A 20,686-nucleotide genomic window follows, 5' to 3' on the forward strand; every position below is an offset into this window, starting at 1 on the left:
TCTAGAGTTTGTTACATACTAAAATCACCTAAGGTACTTTGTTTAAAATGCAAAACTATGAGCCCCTGTTATGGCTTGTGTCTAGATGTTCTCCCAAAGACTTATGGAGTCATAGATGGGGCTTTTTCAGAGGTGGCTGAGTCTAGAGTGTGTATTTGATTTATAATGCAATAATAGGATAAAGGGTGTCAGGATTAAGGGTGGGTGATTACCAAATTAATCTACCAATTGGTTTCGTAGCACACTAATCCTGGTAGCTTGGATACACTATAAGGGACAGAAAAAGGCTTGTTTTGTCTCTTGCTTTCTTTACTACGTTCTGCCCTCCATAAACTCTTTCTCCTCTGCAATGCCTGTCTGCCATGCCACCCTGCCTTGGAACATGACTGAAACTTCAACAAACTGTAAGCTAAATAAACTTTTCCCCCTTTAACTTTAGGTGTCGGGTTTTGTCTCAGCAATGAGAGAGACGTAACTAAGACAGCCCTAGAGATTCTAAGTCACTGTCCTGTGGGAGGTAATGGAAGGCTCTCCAAATGACTCTCATATGCAGTCAATGTTGAAAACTACCACAGGAGAGCTCAGGAATGTTAGCAGTTTTCACCATAGGGTAATGATGAACAGCTGCTTCTCAGGAACCAGAAGATTGCAACAATACTGAGGCTACCACAGGGAATCTGAGAATCTATGGGGCACTAATCAATCTACTCTCACCTGCCCTCACAGTTCAGTGCAGGAGGAAAGGGCAATCTTATGTAACTTTCCAACTCTTTTTCTCTATACTAGGAGTGTGGTTGGACTGTGGGATTTTGTTTTGTTTTGTTTGTGGTACTGGGGATTAAATACAAGGTATTCACATTGAGCTACATCCCCAGCCCTTTTTAAAAAGTCTTTTATTTTGAGATAGGGTCATGTGAAATCACGAAGTTGGCCAGTCAGGGGTCGAACTTGCATTTCTCCTGGCTCAGCATCCCAGAGTGCTGGGATTACACATGTGTACCACCATACTCAGCTTTGAATGTGATTTTATAGGTTCTGTGAGGACAGTAGGTACCAGAATTCTCAAATAGTAGCAGTTTTTTTTCCAAATTTTAAAGGAGTTATTACTCAGAGATACTCTTTTGTAATTGTATAAAAATTTTTATGTGAAAATAACAGACGAAATCTCTTGAAAATAAGTATAAATAATTATTATACAACCAGACCTCAGGTGCACAGGTGCACACATGCCTTTGGTGGGTGAAGCAACTGACCATAGAAACCCAGGACAACCTTCCCCAGGTGCATCGGTGCACACAATTTTGGAGGGCAGAGTAATTAGCAAAAGTAGCAACATGGAAATATTTGAAGTAGCAGTGAAGAGCCAGCAGTTGGGCTCTGGAGAACTCCACCAACAGAAGGCCACATTCAGAGGTCAAGATCAGCTTTAAACCCAGCACAATTCCCATGGCAAACATGGCAGAAATGCACAGCACATTTCTGGGATCTGACATGGACACTATCACAGCACTGTAATCACCAGAGGTATTTTATTACTATGATTCTCCCTTGTTTGTATGATTGGCTATTCCTTTCCTGTCTGGTTGGTTGTTGTCTTGTTTGGTGTTGTATTTTGTGGTTGTTTGGGATTTTGTTTTTTTTCTCCTGTCTTTTTCTGGTCTCTTTTTCTTTTCATTTCTTTTTTGTTCTTCTTCTCTTTCTTCCTTCTTTGCTCACTGTTTATGTTTCTCACCTTTCTGTTTTCTTCTACTGAGCCCCTTTCTCTCTTTCCTCAACTACTTTTTGAATTTAAACTTTCAAGTGAGTAAACATTGTCTCTTCCCTTTCTGATTACTCCTACACATTTTATTTCATTCTTCCCCTCCTGTGTCTCCCAGTTTCCCAAAGCTAGAGCCATCATCCTTTGACCTCCAGCCTTTACTCTACTATATTTGACTTCATTCATCACTTTATCCTGCCCCCTACCGATCTTAAAACTCCACCCCTTGCAGAAGGATAAAATCACTCCACTAAGGGGAAAGTCACTGCACACAAGTACATGGCATATGTCTGATTTTGTTATATAACTTTAGAGTTTGCTACTGTGGTCAGAGGTAGCAGGTTAATGGTTATTATAGTTTGTCAGTAGTTAAGCTGTACTTGAAACTGTTATTATTAACTGTACTACTTTAGCCAGGATGTTGTACATGTTATAATCAGTTTTTCTCCCCTATATAATAACACTGTGATTCTGTGAGGTCATAATCACCACAGCCCAGGACCAAAGGATTGGGTGCTGAGCCAAATAGTAACTCCGCATCCTTTACAAATTGGGAAATTAGGTTCTTGGGATAGCTATAAATAACCACCTACATCTAGACGACATCCCTGAAGAACAGACATCTCATAGGGAAGCCTCAATACTAATGATAAAGCTATCTATCATAAGAAATCAGCAAGCATCAATTTAGAAAACAAAATAAAATAAAAAAGAGAGAATAGAAAATGACAAGATTGCAAAGCAAAATGCAACCCCAGGCCCCCAGCCCACCCAGGACAAGTCTGGAGTACAATGAGATAGAAGAAATTGGAAGTGAAACACTGGAACTTCCTGAAATGATAGCAACAGAAGTGAAAGAAACAAGTAGAAAGGCTATAGGGAAAATAATCTCTCAGGTACAAAAAGAAGTAATGCTTAAAATCAAAGATATTGGAGAAGGCAGATAAAAGTATAGATGAGCTTGGAAAAATGATGGAAACAAAAAAAATGCCCAACATAGTAAACAAATAGAATCCATGAAACAGATCCAAACAGAAATCCAAAAGATTTAAACCTCCAGTGAAAGTGAACGAAGGAGGGGATATAGCTCAGCAGCATAAGTGCCTGCCTGGCAAGCACAAGGTCCTGAGCTTGATTCCCAGTACCACAAAAAAAAAAAAAAAAAAAAAAAAAAGAAAAGAAAAAAAGAAAGTGAACGAAGAAAAGGACAGAGTTTCAGATTTTGAAGACAGAATTTCAGCTAGAGACCATGAAAGAAAGATATCTTAAAAATAGCCAGAAATCATGAAAAATCAATCCAACACCTACAGGATGAAGCAAAGAAAAAGAACATAAGATTGATTTGGGTCAATGAACAAGCTAGAGACAACACAAATGCCATTAAAAAAAAGCTCTTTGCAGAAATAATAGCAGAAAATGTCCCATAAATGTATAAAACTGGTGCAGCTGTAGGGAAAATGGAATCCTGCTCCACTGTGGGTAGGAGTGAAGACTGGTGAAACTACTGTGGAAATTAGTGTTGAGATTCCTCAAAAAACTAGGATTAGAGGTCTCATTTGATCCAGCTACCCTTTCTGGATATTTTCCCAGAAGAATTAAAAACATATCACAGTGATATATATACACCCATTTTTATAGCAGCACAATTTGTTTTGATTTTCTTTTTTTGGTACCGGTAATTAAACTCAGGACTTTGTGCTTGCCAGGCAGGCACTTGTGCCACTGAGCTATATCCCCAGCCCCTGTAGCAGCACAATTTGTAATAGCTAAATCTTGATAACAATCCAAATGCCCATCAACTTAGGAATGGATAAAAAAGATGTGGTATTTTTCTACAATGGGGTATTACTCAGCTATAAAGAAGGTAAATGGGTGCAACTAGAGACCATACTCATAAGTGAAATAAATCAGACTTGCATGTGTAAATATCATACCATTTCCCTATTGTAAGAAGTTTAGGGAGTAAATAAGAGCCAACTATACAACAGATTTTTTGAAGTGGGAAGAAACTGTTCAAAAGGTAAGAGAAGCTGGGGTGGGAGAAAGGAGATATGAAGTAAGGGGAAGGGAAAATGTACATATACATACAAGCTAGTTATGGTAGTTATCCTGTTAATTTCTATTAGATCATTGAAAAGAAATATTTGTGCTTACTTGTTTGATCAGTTTTTCATGCCTTTATCTTGTGTAATCTGAGCACTTGCTTTGAAGATAACAATATGTAATGTATTAACCATTCTTACTGTCCTATTATCTTGTTTTGAAATTTATCTTATTGTCTCTATTGTTTTAAAATAAAAAAAAATCCCATATAAAGTTACAGGCATTTTCTATGGAGATTTTTAAAAATTATATTCATTTCTTTATAATGTTTCAAAACAAAAATAAATTAGTAAAACTTTAATATGTTTACCAAGGAATGTTTTTAAATGGGTGCCATGGTACACATGTGTAATCCCAGTTAGTCAGGAGACAGAAGGATCATAAGTTCAAGGCCAACCTGGGCAACTTAGGGAGACTGTTTCAAAATAAAAAATAAAAGTGGCTAGGGTATAGCTCAGTAGTAGAGTGCACCTGGGCTCTATCCTTAGTACCACCAGAAAAAATGAAAATAAGAATATTTTCAACTATTTTGAGATAAATATGAAGTCAAAAGTTTTATATAAACTTATCTGAAAAAACATGCACATTGGACAGTAGTGGCTTTTTCTTTCAGCATATAAAATCAATAAATCTTATAGCACTTTGTAACTGCTATTAGGTGATCCATAATTACATTATTCTATACTTAAAATGGTAACTCTAGAAAGTAAGTCAGAACAAACACTTAATATGGTAACAACACCAGAACAGAGGCAAGGCCACCAGAGAAGAATAAAGGTTTGATTTCTTTTGTAGCATGTCCAAAGCTCTGGATATAAGGAGGATTAATATATGGTACTACGTCGAAAGTAAACACATCCCTATTTTTTATTACCAATAATAATACATTTATTCACTGGACTGGATGAGACTGTATAAACAACCAGAAAGAACCATTTAAATGAATCTCTACAATGTTTAGAAATGTAAAATAGAAAATTTGCAAAAGGATATTTGTTCCAGAACACATACAAATTCACACCAAAGCTATATGTTGTGGCCTTGAGTTTTTCCATAAAATGGAACTAACAATCAGCATTAAAATATTTCACATTATAATAAAGAGCCTCCTAGTTCTAGGCAGTGTCTAAGCATATGGTTGCATTCAATCCTCATGATAACCTAACCACTGTTATTTCTATTCTACAGATGGGGAGACCAAGGCTTGAGTCTTCATTACTCAGAGTAGTACAAGAGCAGCAGCAGTGTTTTCCAAGAGCATGTGGGGAACGCAGAATTAGGCTGTCTCAGACTGTGCACGCAGTGTGAGTAGTTTAGAACATCTGCAGGTGACCCTGGTGTGAGGACGGCTCTGGGTTAAGTCACTTAAGGTCCTGCATAGCAGCCGAGCCAAGACAGCCTGGTGATATCCAGCAGCTCTAAAATGTATGCTCTAGGAAATGAGCACTCTTCTGTGTTATGAGTGAAAATAACAGAGGTAAGTGTGAAAACGGCCATTGTGCAGGGTGCACATAGGTCAGCTCAGAATGGGAGAGATGGACAGAATCACATATAGGCATCAAATTCCGAATCTCTCTGCACTCACAACCATGACGGTTTCTGCCCTAATTCTGAGGGACAGTCTGTGTCAGTATCTCCCACTGTTCAAAGTGCCACTCCTCAAAAATCCTCTCCCTCCCTACTCCACGTGCAGCTGAAGCACTACCTGGGGTGGACCGGAGGACTTGCCCTCCTGGCCCCTGCTGTGGCTGTCCCCTCTGCCTGGGTGTAGCCCCTGGTCCTGTGCAGAGTGCCTTAGAGAAGAGCTTGCCTGGGACTCCCTGCCCTTGCAAACATGTAGCTCTGCACCTGTTGGGGAGGTGAGGCCCCCTCATCTAGGGTAAGGCATCCCCAGGGAGAGCTCACTTCTGGTCACAATTAAGTCTTTCCAGTTACCTTCTGGCACTCTCTGCTTTTGTTCTCCCACCCCTAAGTTTCCTATTTCCACCCGTTTGCTGCACCATAGATACTACCCTTCAGCCAGGTACACCTGCCCTGCCTGCCCGGCAGCGGCCAACACAGTATTCCTCGGCATGGTTTTGAGCTAAAGGCTGTAGTAGCTGTGCAGCTGAAGGACATCCTTCAGGGTCCTTATCACCATATCTCCAGGAAACTCCCATCAGCATCCAATCTATGTGACCAAGTTACAGCCCTCTCCAACTAAGTCTTCACCCGAGGCCAGCCTTCTTTGCCTGAGTCTCTACATTCTGTCCTCCAGACTGTCCACATCACTGCATATGGTAGAGCTTTGTACAGCATCTAGAACATAACAGATGTTCCATAAATGTGGGTTGTTTTTTAGTAAGTTGTTAATTTTTCTCCTTAGTTCTTCATGCCATCTCAGGGAGGTCTGACCATAAAGTCCCCAGAAATGCTCAGACATGTCCCAGCACCTCCAGGGAGAAAGCTTCCACTCCCGCATGGCTCCCTTTCATTAACAAAAGGAATGGATTGTGAAGTGAGGAACCATTAAGAGTTAGAGAGGAGGCACTGCTGTTCCTTTCCTCTGCAGATGTGCACATGCGGAGCATTCCCTGCCTCTCTCCGGGGACAGCTTTGTCCCGGGCAGCTCTTTGCTCCTGGGAGGAGCCCCCTTTTCCCAGACACTTCACCTGGAATTTTAGGGTTGCATGCAGTCAACACCCAGGCCTGGCTTCTCTGGGTCCCGGGTGACATGGCAAATGGGACTCAACAAGGCAGACGCTTCCGGGTGCAGCAGCTCCTACCCAACACCAGAAGACGAGACTGTGCTCCATGACACTGAGTAGTGTCAAAGTTGTCCAGAAACCTCTAATCTCAAGGAAGATGTGATTTAAGACACCACTGAATTCATATCTGTTTGGGTTCATTTTTTTCTATGAACAAAAGGAATCTATAACTAGAAATATCACAGCGATCCAATCCATCTGGGCATTAAATGTAATCCCACTTTGTGAAATTCGCATTTTAAGTTGTGGAAACTGCGGCGCACCAGGTTGGTTAATAAGTTAAGTAGCTAAGAAGCAGTCTGGGTTACGGTCACGTGCATGTCCCTCACATCACATCACAGTCTTTGGCCCCAGAGAGTGATGATCTCATCCCCAGTGCCAACTCCGTGTGAGCGGGCATCTGCATCCCACACTGAGACTCAGAGCGCGAGGCTAGAATGACCGTAAGGGGATGCCGCTTGTGGTGTAGCCTTGGCCTGTCCCTCGTGGCCTCCACACAAGCTTGTGGACAAGGTCTGTTACAGATTGGTGGGAAGAATTACCAAATTCTCAGTAGGGCCCCGCCATGGCAGTGGTCCACAGTGGTGCTCAACTGTCCTTACCTACCTTTCAGTGAGGGACTGGCATAGAAGAGAAAACCGCATGGGCACTGAGAATGGTGCTGACAGAAGGGTGTGCTGCCACTGCCCATGGGAGCCATGCCAAAAGGAGCTACCATCACTGGGGCAGGGTGATGGAATCTGTCCCAAGCCAAAGCTGCCTTCATGAGACTCAATTTCAGCAGAGCTGTGTGGAGGCTGCCCACGCTGCATGCCCCTGGGACCAGTCCAAGGCCACCCTTGGGAGCCCCAGATAACACGGAGCCTGGGGAGCCCTGGCTCCCACACCATTTCCAAGGTGACTCATGTTTGTGAGGGTAGAGCTTGTTGATCCTTCAAGAAACTCCTGGGAATGAAGAACAACCCCAGTGAGAGGGCAGGGTCAGAGGCACTGAAACCTGAGGCTAGGAGCATCTCACAGAGATTTTCAGTTCTGACTGGGACCTGTGGCAGGGGAATGCTGGACAAGCAGGCTTCTGTGGTGTCATTTGCCATCTGCCTTGGCCGTGGGACCAGCATTGCGCACAGAAAAGGATCTCCGAACCTTTGGGGGCCATCAACATCGCTAACTTTTCCTACTTGGAGCTAATTTTAGCCTTTGGCACCTCCACTCTCCTGACTTCTACTTTTGAGGCAGAACTTGATTCCCTCCTGCAATTTCTGGATCTTTCTGTGAGGTGCTTACCTTGTTCTTTATTCCCCAATTTTTTCCTCGGAGTTGTATTTACATGGCTCTGCTCCAGGGTCCCCGGGCTTCTCAGTCAACCGCACTGACCTGCAGTGCAGCCCCTTCTTTCAGTTTTCTGTTTCTGTTTGGGGCTTGTCCTGCAGTACCCTCAGTGTTCCCCGCCTGCCCACTACCAGACACTTCACTCTTCGCTCTCATGCGAAAACACCCTTGGCAATGTTTAAACACACTAAGCTACCTTTCCCCAGTGCCTGCAAAGTTCTCTGGGAAAAACTTAGTCATTAGAGGAGGCTTCTTTAAACTCTATCATTCTGTGCAGTTTCCAGGTAATTACTGCGAACGGCAACACTGTGGCCTCAGAGCAGCCTCGAATTACCTTCCGCAGGCAGGCCAAGAACATTCCCGGGGCACTAGACAGAGTTTCCGAGGGTGGGCGGCCACTGCTAACCCTTCCCTCTCTGAACATGTGCCACAAAGGCTTCTCATCCCACAGGCTCCGTGTGGAGGCTCAGGGACACTAGACAGCCCCGCGTATTAATACACACAGCGTTTCCCTCGGCCTCACGCAGCGCCGGCCTCCTCTCCTTTTGCTTGCTTGTCTTTGATGCAAAATGTTTTGGAACTTTTTCCAGTCACCATTTGCAGTCTCACCTACATGCCCTTCTGAGCAGGTGGTCCTATGGTGTAGGGGGGTGACTTTTAGGAAACTTGTGAATTTGGAGCAGACATTGCCTTTTGTATATATTTTTTTCTTAGCAAATTGTTTTTATTTGGTTTACTGATACTCAGAGTATTCAAATTTGTGAAGTTTTAGTACCCTTATTTTTTTTCTTTTCTTACTAAAAATATTGCTAGAGATACATAGTGAATTTTCACTCTGGCCAACACCCCACACACCAAGAAACTTTAATTACTATTCTGCAGTTAAATGATTTCAATATTTTTTAAAGTAGGAGTCTTTTTACATTAAAGTTGAGAAAATGAGTCACTTTTTATCTTGTTGAGACTCACCTTTTGGGTTAAAAGACTAGATAGTCATAGTTAATGCTGAGCTACTTTATTGGAGATACCACAAGTTTTGATTTCTTTCTCCTTGACACTTTAATTTTGAAAATGGAAAATATGCTCTAAATTATATAAGCAACTAAATATAGGCCATACAAGGGCATAAAAGTAGGCCACAAAATCCACAAGATCCAGAAAGTGGTCTGTATTATTTAATTAGTTTAACCATCAAATTATTTAGCTGTAGAGACCATGCACACAAAACAATGATTAATTAATTTAAGCATTTAGGCCTTTATTATAAATATGCATAAAATAATAGATTTAGAAATGAATTCTTTTCACTAACATCAGGCCTATTGTATACTAAGAAACTAAGTTACATAATTTGTTGAGTTTTTCATCACTAAGTACCAGATTTGAATACCTGGTTCTATTATTTTACTATCATGAGATTAACAGTCTTCTACAGACACACATGAAAGGACAAAATTGGGTGAAACTGACAATACAAATATTTCTTGTTGAGTACCGACGGATAATAAAACAAAAAGCAGCTTTTGTTGAAAACTCCCAGGGTACCAGGTGAGAATGTCTGTGTCTGTGGTCTCTTTGCTGGGTTTTCCCACTTCCCTCTTGGACCCCTGCCACTTAATTATGATTTTAGAAGCTTGGAACTGCTCTCAAAGTCTACAGCTTTGCCTCCAGAAAAGACAGACTTATTTTGGGGAGGCAACAGAAATATGCAGCTTTGCAGCGCTGCTGTTTACTGGAATTAAGTAGTAAGTAAAATTTATTATGGTAAGATTGAAATAAATTAAAGACTTGGTTTATAATCCCCAGGGCAAAGAAACTTCAAATAAATAACTAATAAAGTAAACAGGAATTAAAATTACATGCTAAGAAGTCAATAAAGGAATGGCAAAGGAACAAGAGAGATTTAAGACATATAGAATACAAATACCAAAATATACGTTATATGCTCCCTTACATAAGATATACTTTACATCCAAAGACATAAGTTCAAATTTAAAAGATTGATGAATATATGCCACAGAAAAAAATAACCTTACAGGGTGCAGGGATTGCCCTAATATTCTACACACGCATTTCAATTTCTCTGGGTCAGGAATCCCGGCATGTCTCAACTGGGACCTCTCTTTGGGATCATATAGGGCTTAAATCCAGTGTCCATCAGAGTTGCAGCTTCTTCTAAGACTCACATGGAGAAAAATTACTTCTACATTCTCACTGTGGGCAGAATTTACCTGGAAGCTATTGGACTGGGAGCTCAGTTTCTCACGCATTGTTGGTAGGAGGCCAACTGTAGGTCCCCACTATGACCACTTCTGCCTCAAAGTCAGCAGGAAGACAGTGAACGTATACAGGCCAGTATGGCTTATCTGATATATCTAGAAAGTTCCACTCAACAGCAACAGAATACATGTTTTATTCATGAGCATTTCAAACATTCTTCAGATAATAAGTGAATATTGCCTGAAGGTAATAAATGTATGGAAATTTGTCAGGAAGCAAACTAGTACGTATGGAAACTTCTTTGAATTGTTAGCAAGGCAACTCTTACAGAAATTATAGCTAACATTGTAACAGAAAATCGCCCCAGCCAGTGCACTTCGATTTGTTAGTTGCCCAAGTATTCGTTCCTGTTCCAGTTCTGGTTGCTCCTGTCTCTTAGAAACAGCTGGTCATTGTGGTGCATAGCTGGTCACTGTGATGCATACTGTAACCAGTCCCCAACTGACAAGCCATTCTGCCTCTGTGCTTCCGGCTTGCTTGTCCCATATAAGCCCTCGCACACCAGAGATCAGGGCCTGATATTTTGGAAATGATTCTGATCAGTGCCTGGCAACATAAAATAAATCTGCCTCCAAATCCTAGGTGACATTTCAGTATTTCTATTTGCCATTGTAACATCACACTTAACAGTTAAAGCCTGAAAATTTTCTTCCAAACAGGGGATACAGTGAGGTTTGATACTCACCAGTTCTATTCAACATTGTGCAGGAGAGTCTAGCCAGAGCCCTTAAGAAAAGGGAAAGAAGCTAAAGACATAGAATGTTTTAGAATGGTGCCCCTCCTTAATATGCTTACCTACCCTCACTGTCTTTTTCAGGACTCAAACTGTAACAGAAAATGGTCTCCCAGACAGTACATTTCAGTTTGTTAGTTGCCCGGGTAACAGTTCTTGTTACAGTTCCTGTTACTTTTGTTTCTTAGAAACGGCTGGTCACTGTGATGCACAGCTGGTCACTATGATGCATACTGTAAAAACCAATCAAAGACAGCAAAGTACTCTATCTCTGTACCTCCCCTTTGCAACCCCATAAAAACCTCCCTCCTGGGCCTTAGAGGCCTGACATTTTGAGGGACAGTTGATTCCCTATCAGTGTCTGTCAACATAAAATAAATCTGCTTCCAAATCCTGGGTGTCGTTATGGTGTTTCTGTTTGCTGTTACAAAATTAGACTTTTTTCATGTGCAACAGAATCCCTGACAACCAAGTCTGACCTGGTAAAGTGTGACCCTCTCATGTGTTTCTGTGGCATTCTGAATTTCTCCAGTTATGACTTCTATCACATTATGTGGCAACTGCTTCTTAATTGTCTTTGTTCTCCCATAGAACTTTAGATTTGATGACAAAAATCCTCTAAGTCCCAGAAAGAATACCATGAATGAGGAACAGTGCTGGATCCCAGAATAAACACGAGAAGATCCAGGCAAAAAGTTCTATGAACTCTATGAAAACATCACTTGACTAAATAAGTGAGTTTAACAGGAAAACAGGATACTAAATCAACAATCAATGAATACCTCAATTGTACTTTTTATATAAATAATCCAGCAATGAAATTAAGAAACTGAACCCATTCAAGAAGAGCATTTCTGGAACAGTGTTAACAAAGAGAAAGAAAGAGGGATTCAGTGAGAGTGATAATATTCCTCTAGGAACTTAAAGAAAGAGGGAAAGTAATTTGAAATAAAGTTGTGGAAGGCACAAAAGGATAAGCTTTGAAGACTCCTATTACAGAAAGAAAGATTAACAAGAGAAAAGCATAAAAAATGTATTTAACCAAAGTTTTATTCTGCATAAAAGTCTTTAGAAATGAAGACCTAAAGGCCCAGGGAAAGCTCTCTGTTTTCAGGCTTGGGTCTAACAAAGCAGGACAACAGTGTAGACTTGTGATTGCACAGAAAGGTGTGACAGAAAGTGACAGACCACAAGGAAGGAAGCAAGGCCAGTTGTCCAGATTCCCCTTGGCCCCCCTATGAAGCATCCCGGGCCCCCAGGCGTGGTGTAAGACCCATCTGGAAGGATGGTTTTCAAGGGAGAAGGAAGAGAATGATCTTTCTAGGTTTTATGGCTCATTTGTGGGGGAAGATATTCTAGCTTGAATGACTCATTTTGGGTACAAAGAATCTGATTTCTATGAATCATACCAGACAGGAGACGGGTAAGCAAGTAGAGGATCAGAGACAGAGTCTGAGGCCCATATTCCATCTGATTCTTTAACTTTTATTTTTAGACATTTTTCTTCTCCTCTTATTTGTTAGACAGTTTCATTTGTTTGTTTGTTTGTTTTTGACAGCCCTCTCAAGAATACAGGCTGTTCACACTGAGTGAACTCCGATTTAGGGAAATTAGAGGCAACCTTACAATTGAGGTCTTCCAGGAAACCACGAGAGAAGTGAAATGATAAAAATTCTGTGGATTGGAATATTGGAAGATTTCCATTATTTTCCCTTTTTCAGTTGTCAGACTGTGGGCTTTCACTGTGATTGTGGGCTGTTAGTCTTTAAAGACCATGATCCTGGGGAAGGGAAAATTGGAACAAGACAGGTTGAGATGTCACAAATCTCATAGTTCTTACTGGGACTCAATGACATTTTCCCAGAATAAATGCTTTCTGTATTTTTAAGCCCTGTATTAATTTTCAGAGTTATTAAAAAATTCTTATCTTAATCTTTTTTTTTTTTCTTCACCAGTTTTTTGCATTTTTTTTATGGAATAAAAGAAATTCAGAAGTCTACTCCATCATTTTCACTGGTGTAACTATGTAATCTGATTTTTGAAAGGGCATCTCATGCAGAGATATTGAGGTTATTATAAATGGCTGTGAAAGAGGACATTGGAAAGCTATAAATAACAATTTTAAATCTGTGTTCATGCTTGTGAAGACTGCATTGCATAATTAATCGGTGAGTGAAAAACAGTTATTTTTAGAGCAAAGAGCAAAAAACACCAGGTTGATCTATGAGAAGAGATGGAATTGTCTCTATACTTTTATATTTCAGTTCAGTCATAATCTATATTTAGCTCTTGGGAGTGCAATTTTACTCTCTTCTACAGAGCACTGTTTTCAGGCTTGGGTCTAACAATTTTACTCTCTTCTACAGAGCACTGTTTTCAGGCTTGGGTCTTCACTTCTCTCGTGGTTTCCTGGAAGACCTCAATTGTAAGGTTGCCTTTCTCTTTACTGAGAGTAGAGTCCTTCCTTAATATGCTTGACTATTCTCACTTTTTTTTCAGGACTGAAATAAGACATTTTTTTTCATTTGGGACAGAATCCCTGATAACCAAGTCTAACCTGGTCAAGTGTGAACTTCTCATGTAGCATTCTGTATTTCTCCAGTTATGTCTTCTATCATATTAGGTTGAAACTGCTTCTTAATTATCTATATTCTACAACAGAACTTTAGTTTTGGTATAGGAGAAATATAATCCTAACCTGCTAGATGTCAGATGTGTCCCCGGAAATTGAATGAATTTCAAGGAACAATGGAGGTTAAGGATAGGAAAGATTTATTAAGAGATAGCTCCTGAGAGACAAGAGGGATCCCAGAAGTGGGTTGCCACTGAGGCCCTTTGTCAGGGTAATTTATGCAGCAAAATCACAATGTGGGTACAACATAAGTCACACTGTAACCAACCTATAGGAATACAACTACAGCTGCTGACATAATATTGACCCAAAAGGGAAGTGGTCACCTAGAAAGAGTACGTAGAAAGAGCAAAGACGTGCTTGAGAAGGGATTGTTCCGAATGCTCTGGTCACCAAACTGGGCACTTGATGCCTAGCTGGACTTCCTGCACCAAGGGGTGCTAATTACAATATAATTCCAAATTACTGCTTATCCCTTAGGGAGGTGTGCAGGCCTGGCCATTGCATCTTTATTCAAAGGCCTTGTGTTCTTCAGATGCACCTCCAGCCACAATTCTGATGTCTTTATTTTTTTACTGGCTTCCTTGGGAGCCCAGTCCTTCTCTGACTGCATATTAATTTCTATTTAACTTAGCTGCCTATAATAGTTTTGGTGAGAGCAATTCTCTAGGATCCAGAAAACAATACTGTGAAGAGGGAATCATGCTGGATCCCAGAAGAAACATGAGAAGACCCAAATTGCTGCCTGTAGCTCTCAAAACCTGAGGATGAGGATAGGGAAAATTATAATTTGAATGAGATACTGGATTGAAATTTTTGATATCTGAAATGTGAGAATAATGATTTAAGAATGGCCCAGAAAAACAAAGGAGTCAAAATAAGATTTCATCTAAGTGCATTTAAGAGCAACTCAAATTGAAATAGGATTAAATGTACTTTCTGCTTGTAGTATACCGAGTCAATATCTTTCATCAACTATTTAGAGCAAGATAGGACAGCTTGCAGATAATAAAAATGAATGGGGATTACAAATAATTTAAAGATTAAGTAATTGCTGACTTAGTTACTTTTCCCATTTCTGAGACAAAATACTTGACACCCAAAGTTAAAGGAGGAAAGGTTTATTGTAGCCTACAGTTTGTAGAGATTTCAATTCATAGTTGGCTGGCCCCAAGGCAAGATGCATGGTAGAGGAGCATGGCAGAGCAGGCAGGTAGAAAGCAGCAAATAGCAAGCAGCAAGTGATAAGTGACAAGCAGCAATATTCTTTCTGTTCCTTACACCCACCCTTAGGAGGGTAGCGCTCACACCTTTAACCCTAGCATCACACTATGAATAAATCCCAGCATCACATCCTTGACCCCAGCATCATAGACCCTAGATCCAGCCAGCTCTGAAAAACCCACATATGACATGAGACTTTGAGAGGCTATCTAGACACAAGCCATAACACCATCCTTTTAATGTCCCCTCCCAAAGTCATACTGAAATTTGATTACCATATATCAGTATTAAGAGCAGTTCCTTTAAGAGACAGATAATAATTACTCCATCCTCATGGATGGACTGCTGCCTTGTTGTGGGCTTGCACTGGTTCTCATGACAGTGGCCTTGTTAAAAGCTTGCCTCCCTCTCTCTCAGCTCTGTCACATGAAGACTCACTTGCCCTTTACCATGTTAGGACATAGCCTAGAGGCCCTTGCCAGATGCTGGTGTATCCTGCAGAACCATGAGAAATAAACTTGTCTTTAAAAATTACTTAATCTGTGGTATTCTGTCATAATAGCAAATAATAGGCTAAGACTGCAGCTGTGAGCCAGATCAGGTAGAGCCTTGTGTGTGTTGTTAGGAGTATGTAGCTTGTTGGAAAACACCTGGTTAGATTTATCTTTTAGAGGATTGTCCCTTCAGTACAGAGCTGGACTCCAAAGAGTTAAATATTGAAGTACTAATAAATATTAAATGTATAGAACTATATTTAAATCATCTAGTCAACACTTATGATGACCAACAGTAAGGTGAGAACAGTTAAAATAGATGTAAAGAGAATATTTAAGAGAAGAGCTTGACTATCAACTAAACATAGTGTGTGGAAAGAACACTTGAACATCATTCAAGTAATTCTGTGTTAAGATATTTACTAGAATCATGAACTTTTATGGATGAGTCATGTTGCTAGAAGGAAAATGCACTTTGGATCAGATCTGTGGTGCTTGTATCACTTCTGGGCCATCCAGGTGGAGGTAGATATGCAGGTGTGGATTCCAAGAGAGAATTCGAATGGAGATCTCAGAGTTGAAAATATAATTGCATCTGTCTTTATCTATCATAGATAGAACAATGGGTGTCATAGGGTCCAGTTCTAATGAGATATTATTGCAAATTTTGTGGGATGGAATTCCTGGACAGTGTTTACAATCTTAATTCAAAAGATATGGCGTTGGTTGTTATCTTTACTTCCTTCCGCTGGCTACTTCCTCTTTTCTTCTTCTAACTGGAATGAACTCAAGTGAGGTTTGCAGGAACAGCCACTATTTTGCTTCCACTGGCAACACTGAGATGACTTGAACTGCAAGCTAGGACTGAATTAGGTGAAACATAATTCCCAAACTGCTAGGTGTCAGATGCGCTGAGTTCGTATCCTCAGAAATCAATGAGTTAATTCTAAGGAACAACAGAGGTTAAAAATAGGAAAGATTTATTTAGAGATAGCTCCTGAGAGACAGGAGACATCCAGAAAATGGGTTGCCGAAGAGGTCATTTCTTCAAGGATGTTTTAAAGGACAGAATCATGAGGTGGACACGAAATCACAAGATGGGTACAATATTGGTCAAACTATAATCAATCAGCAAGCTTACAAGAATAGGTGCTTAGCTAATATTGACCCAATAGGGAAGTGGGTCAACAGCGAGGGTATGTGGGTGACATCATTAACCTTGGCTTGTCTATGACTTCTAAAACAAGAACATTTCTGTGGAATGGGTGGGTCCAGGTGTTTGGGTCACCTATCCTGCTCTCTAATACATATCTGGACTTAGTGGACTGAGTGATACTAATTATAGTACAGTTTCGAGTTCCCTTAGAAAAGTATGTAAGGCTAGCCATATGCGACTTTGATTTTGAGGGCTTACCTTCTTCAGATGCACTTCCTGCCACATTTGTGACGCATTCTTATCTTCTGCACTGACTTTCTCAATTGCCCGTTCCTGTCTGACTGCCTAGTAATTGCTATCTAACTTAGCTGTCTATAAACAGACCACAGAGCAGAAAATGAAAGAGCCATGATCCCTGCTGGCATCACTAAAATAACCTGAACTGACTAGCTCTATATTTCTTTTTAAATGATATAAATAAATCCGTAGGTATTTAATACATTATCAGGGACATTTTATACTACTAAGAAGTAAACACAGTCAAAACTAATGGGAGTCATTAATTCCCACTTGGAAATTTAACATAATCATAACTAAAATTGTCCAAGGCACTGAACTAAGCGTTTGGAAGATATTAACTTAGTTGTGACAGTCTACATTTGTTGGCAGGTCATGCAAGCCAAAATATTTACTTTCATGTAGCTGCAAATGGTGAAGATCCTCCTACATAGGTTTCCACAGTCCTTGCAGTTGTTTTCTTGGTAATCTGATGAGAAGCCATTCTTATTCTCCATTTTGTTTATTTTATAGTCTCTTAACTTTTTCTTTCAGGAGACCTCCCACCTTGGAATGTTTCTCTACTGCCACGTCTGCTTCAGAGTTACACAAACAGCATGAACTTTCCAACTGTATAATAAAAGGGTGTTGTCATGAGTTGAATTGTGTCCTCTGAAAAATTATATGTTGAAGCCTTAACCTCCAGTACCTCAGAACGTGACTTTATTTGAAATAGCACCATTACAACGTCATGAAGTTTGTAGAGTTGTACCAGAGAGGGTGGAACCCTAACACAATATTAGTGGTATCCTTACAGAAAGGAGAAATTCAAACATGCGCACACAGAATGCCTGTGAAGATAAAGGCAGAGGTCAGGATAATGTCTCTACATACTAGCGAATGCCAACAGTTGCCAGAGAACCACTAGCAGTGAAGGGAGAGGCATGGAACAAATTCTTCCTCTTCCACTCCAAAAGGATCTATGTGCAACAACTGGATCTCACAGTTCAGCCTTCAGCGCAGGGAGACAGTACATTTCTGTTATTTAAGCAGCTCAGTTTGCGATACTTTATTATGGCAACCTCAGCAAATTAATATGGAGGTTTTAGTTTCTTTATCTTTGTACTGCAATATTCTTTGCATTCTTTTCTTCAATCTTTTTCTTCCCAGAGTCACTTCCAAGATCTCTTGGGACCTCCATTTTTCTGTTTTCTAAGAGATATTCTCTAAGATTCATTCTTGAGGTAATTGAAGTTGCACTTACATTGCAAAACCAGAATGTTACTAATGGTCTTCCTCTTGGTAATCATGTTGGAAACGATGATTGGATTCATTCTGCAAAGTGTGATTCAACATTCCTTCATCTCCTTACTTGTTCCGCTGGATTGGCAAAGAGTGTGTGAAAGTGAACTGCCATGGAAATTTTATGGCTTTGATGAAACATTTATATTGAAAGTTAAAATAAAACATGTAGTTTCAGTGTCATAATAAAGTTTAGCTATCCATAACTTAAACTTAACCAAAAATATGTTCTAGGAGAATTCCAATAGAGAGGAAGTTTGGGTTACACTTCGAAGTTCGTGATGAATACTGTTTTAGATCATAGAGAGCTAGGTAGAATTTGGAAAAGATGAGAAAAGAAGCAAAAGGTGGAGTATCCCATACTTTATTCTAAGAAAGGATATTCTGTCCTCTTTAGAGAGTAGCATGATTTGAAAAGGGCTTCAATCAATGGCCATCTTCATTAGAGCAATTCCAAAAATGACCTGAATATCTACACCCTGTGTGGAGCCGTGCCAGGCCACAGAACCATCGTGGCCTGTTTTCATATAGATGCTTCAACTAAATACAGAGTGGCATTAAAGGAGATAAATGAAATCCATCTTTGCTACAATTTCACTCAACTGAAGTCACATTTACCAATGCTTCAACATGCCATGTTCTGTGCTAACTGTGCAAAGATGAACAAGGCTTGGACAATGTCTATTTTCACTCACATTCTGATGGGGAATATGTCAGACTTCTGATATATCAAGAGCAGGTATCAGATCCTAGTTGTCCTTCTATCTCCAGTAGCTAGCATTAGTGCCTCATATACTGTAGATCTTTAATAAAACTTAAAATAACAGATATACGTCTATGTTGACTATAGGAATCCCCCAAAAAAGAACAATTAACTCTGCCAGGAGACACTAAGGAAAGGGCTAGAAAGAAAGCTAAAACTAGAGTGTGGCTCAAAAGCTATTCACAAGAAAGAAGATTAGATGGTAAAAGGTAGACAGAAAGTCTCTCACAGTTGTCAGACTGACATCAGTAAAGACAAGAAGGCAAGTGGATACAGCTTGATTAAAGCAAATGTTTGACTAAAGTATAACTCCTCTTGGGTGCTTTCCACATGACACTGCATTTGCTGGCAATACTTATAACAAATAACAAGAGAAGTGATGTCACACCCGCTACACAGGGTCAGCAAGAATCACACACATGCCAATGGGCACAGTAAGGTTTTATACCTCTAGCCTCTCCTCATACAGTCTTCCTTGAAAATGGAAAGGAGAAGCATGTTGCAGTGGGTTTAACCCAGAAAAATGTTGTGTTCTGGCTTGTTTTCAGTGGGGCAAAGGATGCTTGGAAGGTGACAGTTTTCTGTCAAGGTGATGTAAACCAAATTCAATTATCAATTTAGAAGTTCTCATTCTGTTAAACTGCTTTGAAAGAAGGCATTTTATGTAAACATCCTGAACATATAAACTTTTAGTACCATTCAATGTAGAAATAATCCATAGTAAATTTTTATATTGGAAAGTAATCTCATTTAATATGGGATCTACACAATAAACCTAGAAGTAATATTTTTAATGTGGTCTACCTCATATTTTTGCTGTATCTTAGAAGGCCTAATTCCAAAGTCAAGCAACAAACTACATGATGATGAGAGTGCCCTTTTGAAAAAATATTTAATTATAATTTTTGTTAACATAATTATAGGATATAATATCAATTTTTGTATAAAGATAATATTTATATTTCTATTACATGTCTAATATCTATTACTTCAATAGTTAATTTTCTGTAGTGGGAATGATAAAAGTTTACATTAACAATTTTGAAATCTATAATATATGCTTATTATGCAGTTAGCCTACTATGCAATAAATCACACTCTTTTCTCTAATCTAACCGATGATTTCTATCCTTGACCAACACCTTCCTTTTTGCTATCCCTATAGGGACACTAAGATTGCTTCAGTGTCCTAGCAATCGTGATTAAGCTGCAATGAACATAGAAGTGCAGATATCTCTTTGGCATACCAGTTGCATCACTAAATCTAATATTTAGAATTATCAATATATACTTAGAATTATGTCATAATTCTGTTTTCAATATTTTGAAGGACTTCTATACTGTTTTCCAAGAGAGCCATGCTAATTTACATTCCCACTAACAGCATACAGGCATTTCCCTTTTCCTATATACTCATCCACACTTGTTATCAATCCTCTTTTTATAAAATAGCCATTCTCAGTGGCCTGAGTAATAACTTACTATTATTATAACTTGCATTTCCTTGATGATTGAAGATGTGCATTATTTTCATGTATTTTTTGACCTTTTGTCTCTCTGCTTTAGAAATGTCTATTCAGATCCTTTGGCCATTGGTTGTTTTCTTATTATTGAGTTACATTCTTTACACACCTTGGTTATTAATTCCTTAGCCGATAGATGGTTTGCAAATAGTCATGAACTGTGTAACAACATTTTGATCAACAACCAACTGCAGATATAATGGTCCCATAAGGTTATACTAGAGCTGAAAATTTCTGTAACCTAGGAACATCACTGTCCTTAATGTGTGACACTGTCATCAGCATCACACATTGCATATTCACGATGATACTGGTGTAAACAAGCCTATTGCATTGCTAGGTATATAGAAGTATAGTGCATACAA

General features: G+C 39.6%; 1 long non-coding RNA gene across 1 annotated transcript; it reads left to right on the forward strand.

Annotated features, from left to right (window-relative positions):
* Nucleotides 1-5,057: 5,057 nt before the first annotated feature.
* LOC106146929 lies at nucleotides 5,058-17,390 on the forward strand. Its single transcript, XR_001231576.1, has 2 exons — nucleotides 5,058-5,339; nucleotides 17,289-17,390. It is a non-coding gene; the product is annotated as an uncharacterized LOC106146929 (long non-coding RNA).
* The last annotated feature ends 3,296 nt before the right edge of the window (nucleotides 17,391-20,686 follow it).

This window comes from Chinchilla lanigera, unplaced genomic scaffold (assembly GCF_000276665.1).
Source record: "Chinchilla lanigera isolate Chin_1 unplaced genomic scaffold, ChiLan1.0 scaffold00104, whole genome shotgun sequence".
Lineage (NCBI taxonomy): Eukaryota > Metazoa > Chordata > Mammalia > Rodentia > Chinchillidae > Chinchilla > Chinchilla lanigera.